Source organism: Xenopus laevis, chromosome 7L, assembly GCF_017654675.1.
Source record: "Xenopus laevis strain J_2021 chromosome 7L, Xenopus_laevis_v10.1, whole genome shotgun sequence".
In the NCBI taxonomy this organism is placed as follows: Eukaryota; Metazoa; Chordata; class Amphibia; order Anura; family Pipidae; genus Xenopus; species Xenopus laevis.
Genome location: NC_054383.1, coordinates 128,720,197 through 128,736,078, shown reverse-complemented (window position 1 = coordinate 128,736,078; position 15,882 = coordinate 128,720,197).

Genomic DNA, 15,882 nt, shown 5'->3' with positions numbered 1-15,882 from the left:
TGATGTTGAGCGGTGAGCTAGATGAATGAGTCTAGCAGCCGCATTTAGAACAGATTGGAGTTGTGAAAGGCAACTTGTTGAAATACCTGTGAGGAGTAGGTTGCAGTAATAAAGGCGGAAGATGATAAGAGACTGAATAAGTGTTTTGGTTGATTCTGAACTGAGATATGGCTGTATTCTGGCAATGTTGCACAGTTAACTATGACAAGATTTTGCAAGTGTTGTATGTGTTGATTCCCCACCTCTCCCCATGCACTTGGACCACTGAAGTCTCCTGCTGAACCTACATGCCTGTTTGTTGATGGCTCCATTTCTGCCCCCACTTGGCACCTACTCCAGACCTCCCGCTGTTCTCCACAGCCATCCCTTCTGTGCTTCCTGAACCTCATCATTGCCACCACCTCTCTTCTGCTCTCCATCTAGCAGTGCAAGAAGATGCCTCTGTAATTTATTCCTGGTCGTGGCCCATGACAGCCTCCCAGATGCCAAACAGCATTACTTACAGAGGGTCTGCCATCCAAGCTGTTCATTCCCTGCGCTTCTCGTAAGATCTTTCTAACCCCCAGACATCATTCCTTTTAAAGGTCCCTATTCCATACCTCTGAACTCACTCAATCCTACAATTCCCATGTTGCTTAAAACCCCTTAAAAAACAGTTCCCAAGACATGGCCCCTATTGCTCCTCCAGCTTTCCAGAGGCTTGCTCCTTTGTTGCCCCTGTATCAAATAATTATATGTTTTTCAAAACCACTCAATTTCAATTATCACAATGTCGTAATTCTATCAGCCCTAAAAAAATATATTTTAAAAAATAACAGAAATATGTTCTATAAATACAATAGCAGCTACAGTACTTACTTTATTTGCCTTTCCTACAAACCAGAACTCAGAAATACAGCAAATATTCAGCATTACAGTATTTGCGCAAAAAAGCAAGAAGAAAAATCCTCATAAATAGACATCAATTGCAGCTTATTCCTGGGTCATAAGTACTCAGCACTTTCTAAGACCCAGTCTGAACAACACGGTGGAATAAATTAGGGTTGTTTTGAATGTAAAATCCATTTGGCTAAATAAAAGTGTGACAATTGGACCTTACTCTGTTCCATGGAAATATTCTTCTATTTCTCTCATTGTTTCTCCTCTCTCTCCTGACACAATGCTCTCCTCTCCTCTTGACTTACATTCTATTTCGCTTTTCTCATTTATATCTCCTCTAGTCATCTCTCTTTATACTTCTGCTTTTCTTATCTTGCCCCAAATAATATTCTCTTGTGCTCCCTGTTATGTATTTGTTGCTTAAAGGGATACTGTCATCGGAAAAACATTTTTTTTTCAAAATGAATCAGTTAATAGTGCTGCTCCAGCAGAATTCTGCACTGAAATCCATTTCTCAAAAACATATTTTTTATATATTTTTTTATATTCAATTTTGAAATCTGACATGGGGCTAGACATTTTGTCAATTTCCCAGCTGCCCCAAGTCATGTGACTTGTGCTCTGATAAACTTCAATCACTCTTTACTGCTGTACTGCAAGTTGGAGTGATATCACCCCCTCCCTTTCCCCCCCCCCAGCAGCCAAACAAAAGAACAATGGGAAGGTAACCAGATAGCAGCTCCCTAACACAAGATAACAGCTGCCTGGTAGATCTAAGAACAACACTCAATAGTAAAAACCCATGTCCCACTGAGACACATTCAGTTACATTGAGAAGAAAAAACAGCAGCCTGCCAGAAAGCATTTCTCTCCTAAAGTGCAGGCACAAGTCACATGACATGGGCAGCTGGGAAATTGACAATATGTCTAGCCCCATGTCAGATTTCAAAATTGAATATAAAAAAAATCTGTTTGCTCTTTTGAGAAATGGATTTCAGTGCAGAATTCTGCTGGAACAGCACTATTAACTGATGCGTTTTGAAAAAAAAATGTTTTCCGATGACAGTATCCCTTTAATGTAATAAAGCAGAATTAGAACAGTAACCACTGAGCTCATATGTACCACACATTTGTTCTGCAAAATACTCAGGAACCAAGAGACTACTTGACAGAGAAGCCACAATTATAATCGTATTTTGTAAGAAAATGGAAATTCCATTTCCAATGAAAAGTTGCTTAGTGGTATCGTCAAAAATCCGCATCATACTTCATGTACATTTCAAGTTTTAATCTATGGATAACACTTTTAAGAATGCTATTCAGTTTAGGATCATGCAATTCATGCAATTTTATGATTTTTTTATCATATTCTCTGTCTGTGTTTTACTATTAAGGTGCATAACATTATTTGTTTATAAATGTAATACTTCAAAACATCACAGCTAATTAATTTTTGTTGGAGTTTGTCCCTATCCCCTGCTATTTGGTGGTAACCCCTCTCTAATGTTTCTTCATGGGCAAATTTTTAATTTTTTAACCTTCTGCATTTGGAACACTGCTTCAACGCAATAAAGTTTCATTGTCATCTGATACAGTAATTTTGACCAGACTGGGGGTATTTCAAAAGCACTTTATTTGACACTTTATTTTAATGCTGATCCACTAAAAAGTGTACTAATCTCAAATACTACTGTCTTTTTGGGACCTATATGACTGAGCTCTTTTGCAGAATTTTTTCGCCTCGTTTCGCATAAAAAATGATGCCCATAGACTTTTATGGTGGCGTGCGTCAAAAAAAAAACGCTCGTCAAAAAAAAAAACATTTTTGACGCCCATAGACTTTAGGTAAAACTTTAGGTAAAACTTAGTCCCTTTGTAAAATGTATAATTAAGCAATTGAATTCTTAATGAATCAGATGAAAATTAAGCGTAGGACTGGCCAGATATGGGATGACTTTGACGTAGTTGGCCAGCTTAAATATATTGCAATATATGGACAAACAATCCCTGTGTTGTTTAAAGGGGAAGCCATTTTTTAGTAGCAGTATGCACAAAATGTCTCTGTCTTAAATATATTGATAATGGGTTGAGTGCAGAGGACTCTTGTAATTGTCTATATGTATTTTGTGGTCACACCCTCATTGCACCCCCGCCTAATGGTTTTAAAAAATAGAGGTGAGCACAACTTTCCCTTGTTTGTTATAGTTATACAGGAACAGTGACCAGCTCCATGTTGTAGCTCCCACCCCTCCCAGCTATAGTCAGGTGATCCCACTGGTGTCTAATAAAAGGGCAGCCAAGTTTGTTGTTGCAGGTAAAACTTAGTCCCTTTGTAAAATGTATAATTAAGCAATTGAATTCTTAATGAATCAGATGAAAATTGAGCATAGGACTGGCCAGATATGGGATGACTTTGACGTAGTTGGCCAGCTTAAATATATTGCAATATATGGACAAACAATCCCTGTGTTGAACACAGACAGAGAAAATCAGGCTGCTAACTGGAATAAAGCAACTTAAAGCAAACAAATCAACTGAAAAGGATAAGTATTTATTAACTGCTATTTTATATTAAGGTTTATATTTAACTACTGTGGTTTTATTTTTTAAAGGTGTTTTTTTTTCTGTCTTGGGTGCTAAACAACAAAGTTTGGTGTGCTAGTGTGCTTACAGCAAGTTTGTCACAACCTGCTTTACTTTGCAGTTTTCCCTCCGTTTGAGGGGGTGGGGTTTGATTAGTTGCACCTGAACAGACTGTATAAATAGAACCCTGGGACTCCAGTGGAGCTTGCTCTAGTGTTAGCTTCTCTTAAGTGTTTGCTCGTTAAGTGGGGGATCTGTAAGTGGAGTTATAAACACCGGAGTTAAGTGGGGGATCTGTAAGTGGAGTTATAAACACCGGAGTTAAGTGGGGGATCTGTAAGTGGAGTTATAAACACCGGAGTTTAAAACTAAAGGAGGTTCAAACTAGGTCAAAAGTTTGTTCTAAACCCTAATTTCTATTTTTTTTATTTTTATTTTTTTATTTTTCCTGTTTTGATCTGTAACTGGGATAATGAGTGCTATCAAGATTGAAGGTCTGACTCAGTGCACAGTCTGCCATATGTATGCAGATTTGGAACAAGAGATCCATAATGCTTACCTCTGTGGTGGTTGTGAGCAAATTGCCACTTTGGAGGCTCACGTTAGTGCACTAGAGCAACAAATTGCAACACTGCGGTCGATTGACAATCTTGAAAGGAGTCTTTTGCTCACTGAGCAGGACCTAGCGGGGTCAGATAGTTTGGGGGGAACAGAACAGCAGCAGGATGTTGAGGCAGCTAGCTGGGTGACAGTTAGAAAATCTAAGGTGGGCAAAAGGAAAATGGAGGCTGATCCGGAGATTATACATCGCAACAAATTTGCCAGATTGTGTGAATATGATGGGAGTATGAACTCTGGATTGGCAATTCTAGATGGGGCTGATCTCTCTAACAGCCGGGAGACCAGTTTCTCTAGTAGTGGTGGGGAGGAGAGTAGAGTCAGGCCTAAGCAGATTGTGGTTGTAGGGGACTCAATTATTAGGAAAGTGGGTAGGGTAATTTGTCGTCCGGATCGCTACAACCGAACAGTTTGCTTTCTACCTGGTGTCAGGGTTCGGCATGTGGTTGATCGGATAGACAAATTATTGGGTGGGGCTGGGCATGACCCAGCTGTCTTAGTGCATATCGGTACTAATGACAAAATAAATGGTAGATGGAAGACCTTAAAGAATGATTTCAGGGATCTAGGCTCTAAGATCAAGGAAAGGTCTTCCAATGTCATCTTTTCTGAAATTTTGCCTGTGCCACGTGCAAGTTTAGGAAAACAGCGGGAGTTTAGGGAGCTAAATGCGTGGCTCAAGTCTTGGTGCAGGAAGGAAGGGTTTGGGTTCCTAGAGCACTGGGCTGATTTTTCATTGGGGTACAACCTATACAGTCGTGTTTGCACCTCAATGGAAGGGGGTCCGCGGTGCTAGGGGAAAGAATGGCTTAGAGGTTGGAGGAGTGTTTAAACTAGGCAAGGAGGGGGGTGAGATAAAGAATTATGGGTAAGCTTGGGTAGACGGGGCAGTGGGGTTAGTAAGGGGTCATGGGGGAGGAGTGAGGGGGGCATACAGTTTACCAGCTAAGGAGGTCCCTCTGTTACAAGGAAAACAGAATAATACTAACTTAAGTTATAATTCTCCACTAAGTAATGCAAATTTCAAAAGTAAAATTAGTAACCTACACTGTAAGCTGCAAATGCACGGAGTTTGTCAGTTAAAATGGGAGACCTAGAATTAATTGCATGCTCTAAAAATTATGATATAATTGGTATCACTGAGACCTGCTGGGATGAAACATGTGACTGGATTGTGAATTTAAATGGTTACACCCTTTTTAGGAGGGGCAGAGGGATTAAAAAGGGTGGAGGAGTGTGTTTGTATGTAAAGCCTGAATTAAAGCCATGCACTAAAGAAATAAAAATAGCTGGCACTGGTGAGGGTGTAGAATCACTCTGGGTAGAGATTTTGACTGGGCAAAAGGTAACAAAAAGAATTATCATTGGTGTTTGCTATAAATCACCTCGTATAAGTGTCGAGTATGAAGCCCAGCTACTCTTGCAGATACAAGCGGCTTCACAGCTGGGTCAAGTTGTTGCTATGGGTAACTTCAATTATCGAGACATTGACTGGGGTAATGGGGTTGCTAAGACAGAAAAAGCTAGTAGGTTTGTAAATATGCTGAATGACAACTTTTTATTCCAGCTCGTTCAAGAACCTACTAGGAATAACTCTCTTTTGGACCTTGTAATAACTAACAATACTGAACTCATCTCTAACATTTGTGTGGGTGAGGGGCATTTAGGGAATACTGATCATAACATGGTCTCCTTTGAGATTCTGTTGCAGAAGCAATTCAATAAGGGAGGAACTAAAACACTAAATTTCAGACGTGCAAACTTTGACAGTATAAGGGCATCTCTGCAACATATTAAGTGGGAAATGCTTTTCACAGGGTTAAACACAGAACAAAAATGGGAAGTCTTTAAAATGCTGCTTAATAAATATACTTGTCAGTATATTCCACTTGTAAGCAAGGAACGTCGTTGCAAAGCAAAACCTTTTTGGTTCAATAGAAGTGTTGGTGTTGAGGTGGGTAAGAAAAGACGTGCTTTTAAGGCTTTCAAGTTAGCTGGTACAGCCGAAACATTTATAAGGTACAAGGAGGCCAATAAATCATGCAAAGAAGCTATAAGGCAAGCTAAAATTGCTATAGAAAAGGATATTGCAGCAAGCAGTAAAAAAAATTATTTTTAAAATATGTTAATAGTAAAAAAATGAAGCAGGAAGGGGTGGGACCCTTACTATCAGAGGGGGGTCAGCTGGTTGATGAAAACAAAATAAAAGCGCAGATTCTGAACTCATATTTTTCATCTGTCTACAAAAATAAGGAACCAGTAAGTGAAGGTTTCCTTCTTAACAGTCCCAATTCTAGTAATACAAATAATGATGCATGGTTCACACATGAAGAAATTCAAAAGAGACTAGAACATGTTAAGATTAACAAAGGTCCAGGGCCAGATGGTATTCATCCATGGGTAATTAGCGAGCTTAGCTCTGTGATTGCCAAACCTCTTTACTTAATTTTTCAGGATTCATTGAGATCTGGCATAGTGCCGTATTGGCAAATTGCTAATGTGGTGCCTCTATTCAAAAAAAGGTATCAAAAAGCCTCAAAAGTATAGGCCAGTTAGTCTGACGTCAGTGGTAGGAAAGCTTTTCGAAGGGTTAATAAAGGATAAGATACTGGACTTCATAGCAAATCATAATACTATGAGTTTGTGCCAGCATGGTTTTATGCGTAATAGATCTTGCCAGACTAACTTAATTTCTTTTTATGAGAATGTAAGTAGAGACCTCGATTCTGGGATGGCAGTGGATGTGATTTACTTAGACTTTGCTAAAGCATTTGATACAGTGCCACACAAAAGGTTACTGGTTAAATTAAGGAATGTTGGCCTGGAACATAGTATTTGTACCTGGATAGAGAACTGGCTAAAAGATAGACTACAAAGAGTGGTGGTAAATGGAACGATTTCTAATTGGACCAGTGTTGTTAGTGGAGTACCGCAGGGCTCTGTACTAGGTCCCTTGCTTTTCAACTTGTTTATTAATGACCTGGAGGTGGGCATTGAAAGTACTGTTTCTATTTTTGCAGATGATACTAAATTGTGCAGAACTATAGGTTCCATGCAGGATGCTGCCACTTTGCACAGTGATTTGTCTAAACTGGAAAACTGGGCAGAAAACTGGAAAATGAGGTTCAATGTTGATAAATGCAGGTTATGCACTTTGGCAAAAATAATATAAATGCAAGTTATACACTAAATGGCAGTGTGTTGGGAGTTTCCTTAAATGAGAAGGATCTAGGGGTCTTTGTAGATAACAAGTTGTCTAATTCTGGGCAGTGTCATTCTGTGGCTACTAAAGCAAATAAAGTTCTGTCTTGCATAAAAAAGGGCATTAACTCAAGGGATGAAAACATAATTATGTCTCTTTATAGGTCCCTGGTGAGGCCTCATCTGGAGTATGGGGGGCAGTTTTGGGCTCCAGTCTTTAAGAGGGATATAAATGAGCTGGAGAGAGTGCAGAGACTAAGTGCAACTAAATTGGTTAGAGGGAGGGAAGAGTTAAATTATGAGGGTAGACTGACAAAGTTGGGGTTGTTTTCTCTGAAAAAAAGGCGCTTGCGCGGGGACATGATTACACTTTACAAGTACATTAGAGGACATTATAGATAAATAGCAGGGGACCTTTTTACCCATAAAGTGGATCACCGTACCAGAGGCCCCCCCTTTAGACTAGAAGAAAAGAAGTTTCATTTGAAGCAACGTAGGGGGTTCTTCACAGTCAGGACAGTGAGGTTGTGGAATGCACTGCCGGGTGATGTTGTGATGCTGATTCAGTTAATGACTATAAGAGGGACTTGGATGATTTCTTGGACAGACATAATATCAAAGGCTATTGTGATACTAAACTCTATAGTTAGTATAGATATGGGTATATAGAATTTAATTAAAGGTAGGGAGGGGTGTGTGTATGGATGCTGGGTTTTCATTTGGAGGGGTTGAACTTGATGGACTTTGTCTTTTTACAACCCAATTTAACTATGTAACTATGAATTTCAAAGTTTTTCAAATTCGAAATTCGACCCTTGATAAATATGATAAATAAGACAAGAATGTGCCTGTACATTGACCTGTCTAATACACATACAAAACATTGTTAAAATTGATTCTCAGATCCCCAAAAAAAAAGACCAAATGAGAATTAGAGTTTCATAACATTAAGTGCCCCACCTGTGAATCAATACCCTCAAATGATATTTTTTGATATTTATAATAATTTTAGAAGATACAGGATATAATCAGTAACAATTTAATGGTTTTAGGTCTTTGCAGATTAAAGGCACATGAAACAACTCTTTACACACACATACTGTATATACATAATGACATGCTCATATAAACTCATAGGGGCCCATTTACTTAGTTCGAGTGAAGGACTAGAGGAAAAATAGTTTGAATTTCGAATTGTCGAATATGGCTACTTCGACCATCGAATGGGCTACTTCGACCTTCGACTACGACCTTTCGACTTCGAATCGAATGATTTGAACTAAAAATCGTTCAACTATTTGACCATTCGATAGTCGAAGTACTGTCTCTTTAAAAAATTCTTTGACCCCCTAGTTCACCACCTAAAACCTACCGAGGCTAGTGTTAGCCTATGGGGAAGGTCCCCATAGGCTTCCTAACAATTTTCTGATCGAAGGAATATCCTTCGATCGATGGATTAAAATCCTTCGAATCGTTCGATTCGAAGGATTTAATCGTACCATCGAACGATTATTCCTTTGATCGTTCAATTGTAGGAATATCGGTAAATCCTTCGACTTTGATATGCAAAGTCGAAGGATTTTACTTCAACGGTCGAATATCGAGGGTTAATTAACCCTCGATATTCGACCCTAGGTAAATGTGCCCCATTATATTCAGTAGGCTACTTATTCAGCATGATAACTAGTTAGGGTCAAAACCATCAGGAGAAACAAAATCAGGAGAAGCAGTACAAATTCAGGAGACGAGAGAGTAGTCAAGGACACAGCCAAAAACCAAACAGGAACACTGTACACAATCAGAATTCAAAGAGCGATCAAGAACAGGCTAGGGTCAGGTCACACGGCACACAAGAGAGGGTCAGGGACAGGCAGGTTAAGAACAGGTTTAAACAGACTTGGAAATGTACCCAGGAACGATAGAAAATAGATACGTCGGGCAGCAGGTCAGCAAGCTCAAACCCTGTAAATATTTGAATTTTGCTGCAATGCGCGATGATGTCACGTGACGCGATGAATAAGGCTGGGGAGACCCGAGAGCCCGTGAAACTGGAAGCGGCAACATCAGGTGCGGCGCACGGAGGAAGAAGACAGCGGACGTCACCACAGTGAGTGCAGCAAGCGTCTCTGCCTCCCCACTGGACCACCAGGTATTCTTACACCCTCAGTTTATATTTTTTCAGGGGTTCAGAAAAAAAGAGTGTAAACCCCAGGAAAATGTAAAATTAGGGAAATGTGCAAAAGTGGGCATGTCACTCACACATAAAAATCTGTATAATGAAAGTCCTTAATGAATTAGTGATGAGCGAATCTGTCCTGTTTCACATCGACAAAAAAAATTGTGAAACTCCAAAAACATTTGCAAAACGGTGAAAGATTTCGACCCGCGGCAATTTAAACGTGAGTGACAATTGTTGTAACGCGACTCTTTTATCCAAATGCATTAAAGTCAATAGGGTCCAAATAATTTTGACATGAGTCAATATTTATGCGCGTGACAATATTTACAATATTTTTTCTATTTCTGAATGTAAACTTACTTGTATTTCTGGTCTTTGACAGACTGTGCAGTCCGACTAAACTAAACTTGAGTAATGTGAGTTAAAATGCAAAAATTGGTTTCATCTTAAAACTTTTGCATTACTTGTCCATTAATTTTTACCAGGGTGTGAAAAAAAAGCAACTTCAGACGTGTTGCATGTTAGATGTGCAGTATTGATGGGTCTTTTTAAAAAGAAGCAAAAGCACAAAATCAGGCATAAAATAGTAGATATCTGAATATATCACACGTACTAGCACCTATACACGGTCCTATAAAACTTCACCTAGTGCCAATCTGCCAGTTCATTCTACTTTAATGCATTTTGTACAAGGTTCTAAGGATGGGGCTCAGTGATACAAGGTAACCCTGGAATTAACACCTCTGGAAAAGTTGCTTCCATCACACGCTTTTGCGTTGCACCGACTAGTGATTGGCAAATAAATTCCTCAGACACAAATTCAGCAAATAAATTTGCGAAACTGTGGCGAAAAATCCGTCACAACAAAAAACTTGTTTTGCGTCAGAATAGTCTGGGGCATAAAATTGAAGCGTGTCAAAATTATTTGGATGCCCATTGACTGTAATGCATTTGGACAAAATAGTCGCGCATATAAAAATTGTCGCTCCCGTCAAAATTATTTTGACACCCATTGCCAAATTTTTCTGTAAATTCACGAAATTTTTAGGCGAAACGGCCCAGATTTGTCCATCACTAGCACCGACATACTCAACTGACTTGAAACTAAAGAAACACACAAAAGCTTACATGATATTTGTGATTTTAGAGGAAAAAAAAACACTACGGGGGTTATTCAAGTTTTTTTAAGTATAAAATCTGAATTGTTAGCATAAATAAAACTCGAAATCTTTTGATTTTTATTATACCCGAGGATGATAAAAGTCTGAATCTGAAAATCTGGCATCTGAGACCTGCCATGGTTGTATATGTCAATGGCAGAGGTCCCTATCCTATTTGGAAGTTTCTATGGTCAGCTCTAGAATTAGCCCTAAAAAATCCAACATCTGACTGTTCGGGCAAAAAAAAAAAAAAAAATGCGGACTATTTAGAGGAGAAAGTAAATATTTTTAAGTGAAAAAGGTGAGTAAAATCCATCCATTAATAGCCTGCAAATACATACAAGTAATACACTTTGTTAGCAGAAGCGACACATACACTTTATCTTGAACAAAAATAGTCACAATTGTAAAATTTGGATTTTGAGAAATATGTCCATAAAATGAGAATGCCGATAAATAGTCCTCCCAATGTATAAATAGATCCTGCTGCATCCAAACAGCAATAACCATGTTCCATTCTAGTAAAAGTAGAAATAAAAGTTGCTAAAATACAGACAATTGTGTATTACAGGTATGGGATCCGTTATCCAGAAATCCATTATTCAGAAATCTGATTTCTCCCATAGAATCCATTTTAATCCATTACATATTTTTAAAAGTATTTAATTTTTCTCTGTAATAATAAAACAGTAGCTTGTACTTGATCCCAACTAAGATATAATTAATCCTTATTGGAGGCAAAACCAGCCTATTGGGTTTATTTAATGTTTATACGATTTTCTAGTAGATTTAAGGCATGAAGATCCAAATTAGAGAAAGATCCGTTATCCAGAAACCCCCAGGTCCCAAGCATTCTGGATAACAGTTACCATAATATATCTCTAATGCAAGTGCTAGCATAAGGTTCTACTAGACAGAAGTTAATGAGCGTAGAATCCATATCTCAAGCTGTCTTCATCTAACAACTTGATAATGATTTCTAAAATCAAATTAACTGCCCACTATTGCCCATTTGGTGGGAATTTATTGAATTAAATAAAACTATTTAACATATATACAGGTATGGGATCCGTTATCCGGAAAACCACTATCCAGAAAGCTCATAATTAAGGAATGGCTGTCTCCCATAGAACAACTCAACAAAATCTGATGGCACACAGGACTAAAGGAATTCTTCCAAATTTTATTTTGAAGAAGCCAGATCCAATAACACTTTCTTTGGAGTAGCAGCCTTTTACTGTCCTTGCCTAGCAGTGACTTTCTCTAATATCTGCCATCTGACTTGTGACACCTGATGTCCTTGAATAAAAAAATGTTTTATTTATTAATTGAATAATTTATCTGTCTATATGTATGCACTTTTTTTCAGAATTCGTATGCTTGACAAAGGGGTTTTATTCCCCGAAATGTTGCATTTGCATTCCGCTTTGAAATAAAATTGGGTGGGAAATTATTGAATTAAATAAAACTATTTAACATATATACAGGTATGAATTCCTTTAGTCATGTGTGCCATCGGATTTTGTTGAGTTGTACCCTGTTGTGAGGTGGCCGAGCTCTACCCTTGTGCACCAGGGGTCTCTGTCATTCTACAGGGTGCGCGAGGTCCTGCACTGCTTTGAACCTTGTCTCCCATAGACTCCATTTTATCCAAATAATCTACATTTTAAAAATGATTTCCTTTTTCTGTGTAATAATAAAACAGTAGCTTGTACTTGATCCCAACTAAGATATAATTAATCCTTATTGAAAGCAAAACCAGCAGTTTGGGTTTATTTAATTTTTACACGATTTTCCAGTAGACAAAGTATGAAGATCCAAATTACCTAAATATCCCTTATCCGGACAACCCCAGGTCCCAAGAATTCTGGATAAGAGTCCCCATACCTGTAACATAAAACATGTTTTTTTTAGGTTAAAAAAAGGATTTTAAGACCCAGTCTGAGCAAATAGGTTGGAGCAAATTAGCTTAGTTTTGAAAATACATTTAAAAAACATTTGCATAAATAAGAACTGCGACTATTTTCAGGAAGAAAGTTTGTTCCCTTTCCCTATTGACAAAAAACCAACTGCATGAGAACTAATCAGCTCTGACTTTGTTACATGGGAGTATTTTTCTCTCATTGTTTCTACTCTCTCTCCTGGACATGATGCTCATCTTATTTTTTGGATTAGATTTGTATTGTCTCACTTTTATCTTCTCTAGCTTTTTCCCCTTATTCTCCTGCTTCTCGTATATCCCCCAAATAATATCCTCACACTTGAGCTCCCTATGTATTATCTGATCAATGTAAATGCAGAAGAAGGGCAGTAACCACTGTGTTCATCACACATTCATTCCACTAACTGCTCCGGAATCAAGTGAATGATTAAAAAGAAGAACTCACTCAGCAGATGTTGCTGTATTTATAATAAGGAAGTGCCAGATCTGTTCCTGCAAAAGAGTCAACAATTTAAAAGTTGCTTAGTGATGTCTTAACAAATATGCCTTTTTACCAATTATTTGGAAAAAACTAAGTTATGGTTAAAAAATATGGTCATTCAGTGTTAAAATTGCACTTTCCACTTGCATTTGTAAATGACCCCTTATGACTCAGTAAATAAAAGCATCATTTGTTCAAATTGGTATATAGCCCTGGCATATTACCATGTGTGTGTGATAAAATCTACTCACCCTGGTGGTCCAGTGGTGCGGTGGGGATGCCCGCCACGCCAGTCTGTTTCTGCCGTCATTGTGGTCTCTTAGGGTGCGCGCCCGCGGCTCGTTCTATTTATTGACGCGGACGCGCACAAAAATCTGACTTTATAAAAAGCTCAGTGGGGTTTCTAGACCTTGCCCGTGATAGGATCTGTTTCCTGTGGTTCCTGAGCTTAAAGCTATCTGTTATTCTGTCTGATTCCTGTTTTCTCCCCTGCCTGGCTAACAACTATTCTGAACTCCTGTTTCCTGACCATTGCCTGTTATATGACTACCTCTTCCGCTGAATCCCGTCTGATTGATTACCCGGTTTGACCCTTGCCTGCTCGACTATGCTTGTTCTCTGCCTGCCCCAACCCAGCCTGATCTGACTATGATTCTTCTTTACACCTTGTACTGTGACCTTCTGCCCAAAGACTTTAGTTTACGGTTGTGCCCCTTTGCCTGTTTAGAACCTCTTGTCTTACACCTCTCGTTTTAAGACCTGGCGGCATCTGAATAGCTGAGGGCTCCTCCCAAGGCCAAAGGCGGCTGCTAAAGGCAGAAGTATGAGCCGAGACTAAAGTGCTTGGCATTGGTTCTAGATTTAGGGTGCCAACCGTTACAGTGTGTTTTTAATATCTTTTGCTCTCTCTATATAAAATATCTAATTCCTTTTACCTGTTCAATAATGGATTGTTCCAAATTTTATATATATATATATATATATATATATATATATATATATATATATATATTATATTGTGGTGAGATCACTATCAGGATACCTGGCAGCTCAAGCCACAGTGGAGAGCCACATGTAAGCTGCTGCTCACTGAGAGATTTTTAATTGCTACAAGGTTACAAGGTAGAAACAGGAAATTTCTAAATTTGGTTCTGTACATTATCACAATGAATTTTAAATAAAACATCTCAGATGCAGTTGAACTGCAGACTTTCAGCTTTAATTCAGTGGGTTGAACAAAAAAGATTGCATAAAAATGTGAGGAACTGAAGACTTTTTTTTAACGCAATCACTTCATTTCAGGGGGTCAAAAGTAATTGGACGAATTAAAAAAAATTAGAATAAAATGTTCATTTCTAATACTTGGTTGAAAACCCTTTGCTGGCAATGACAGCCTGAAGTGTTGAACTCATGGACATCACCAGATTCTGGGTTTCCTCCTTTTTAATGCTCTGCCAGGCCTTTACTGCAGCGGCTTTCACTTGCTGTTTGTTTGTGGCCTTTCTGTCCCAAGTTTAGTCTTCAACAAGTGAAATGCAGCTCAATTGGGTTCAGATCAGGTGACTGACTTGGCCATTCAACAATATTCCACGTCTTTGCTTTAATAAACTCCTGGGTTGCTTTGGCTGTAAGTTTTGGGTCATTATGAAACGCCTCCCAATCAATGTGACTGCATTTAGCTGGATTTGAGCAGACAGTGTCTCTGAACAGCTCACAATTCATTCTTGTGCTTCTGTCCTGTGTCACATGATGAATAAACATTAGTGTCCCAGTGCCACTGGCAGCCATGCACACCCAAGCCATCACACTGCCTCCCAAATGTTTTATACATCATGTGATATGCTTTGGATCATGAGCTGTTCCACGTCTTCTCCATACTTTTTTCTTGCCATCATTCTGGTAGAGGTTGATCTTGGTTTCATCTGTCCAAAGAATGTTTTTCCAGAACTGGCATTTTTAGATGTTTTTTTAGCAAAGTCCAATCTAGCCGTTTTATTCTTGATTAGTGATGGGCGAATTTGCGCTGTTATGCTTCGCCGAAAAATTCGTGAATTTCCTGCGAAATTCGCGAAACTGTAAAAAAATCTCTAAATGGCGAAAAATTCTCAAAACTGTGCCGGAGACTCGTTTTTTACACCGACGCCAGCAAATTTTCTCGGCCGTTTCGCTAATTTATTCTCCGGCAACGAATCGTCTGGCGAATAAATTCGCCCATCTCTTTTCTTGATGCTTATGAGTGGCTTGCACCTTGCAGTGCTCCCTCTGTATTTACTTTCATGCAGTCTTCTCTTTATGGTAGACTTGGATATGGAGACTCTACCTCCTGGAGAGTGTTGTTCACTTGTTTGGCTGTTGTGAAGGGGTTTCTCTTCACCATGGAAATGATTCTGAGATCATCCACCACTGTTGTCTTCCATGGATGTCCAGATCTTTTTGCGTTGCTGAGTTCACCAGAGCTTTCTTTCTTTCTCAGGATGTACCAAATTGTAGATTTTGCCACTCCTAATATTGTAGCAATTTCTAGGATGTTTTTTTTCTGTTTTTGCACCTTAAGGATGGCTTGTTTCACCTGCATGGAGAGCTCCTTTGACCGCATGTTGTCTGTTCACAGCAAAATCGTCTACATACAAGCACCTCCCCCCCCCTCAAATCAACTCCAGGGCTTTTATCTTCTGCTATACCCTCATTCTAGGACCCATTGAAAGAAATTATTGGCTGCCCTGGTGGTCTGGACAGGCTCCTGTGTATCTTGGGCAGGGTATAAATCAAAGGTCTAATGGGGTGTTTAGGCAAAAAATAATCAAACATTTCCTTTGTGATCCAACCATTTTTTACTGCC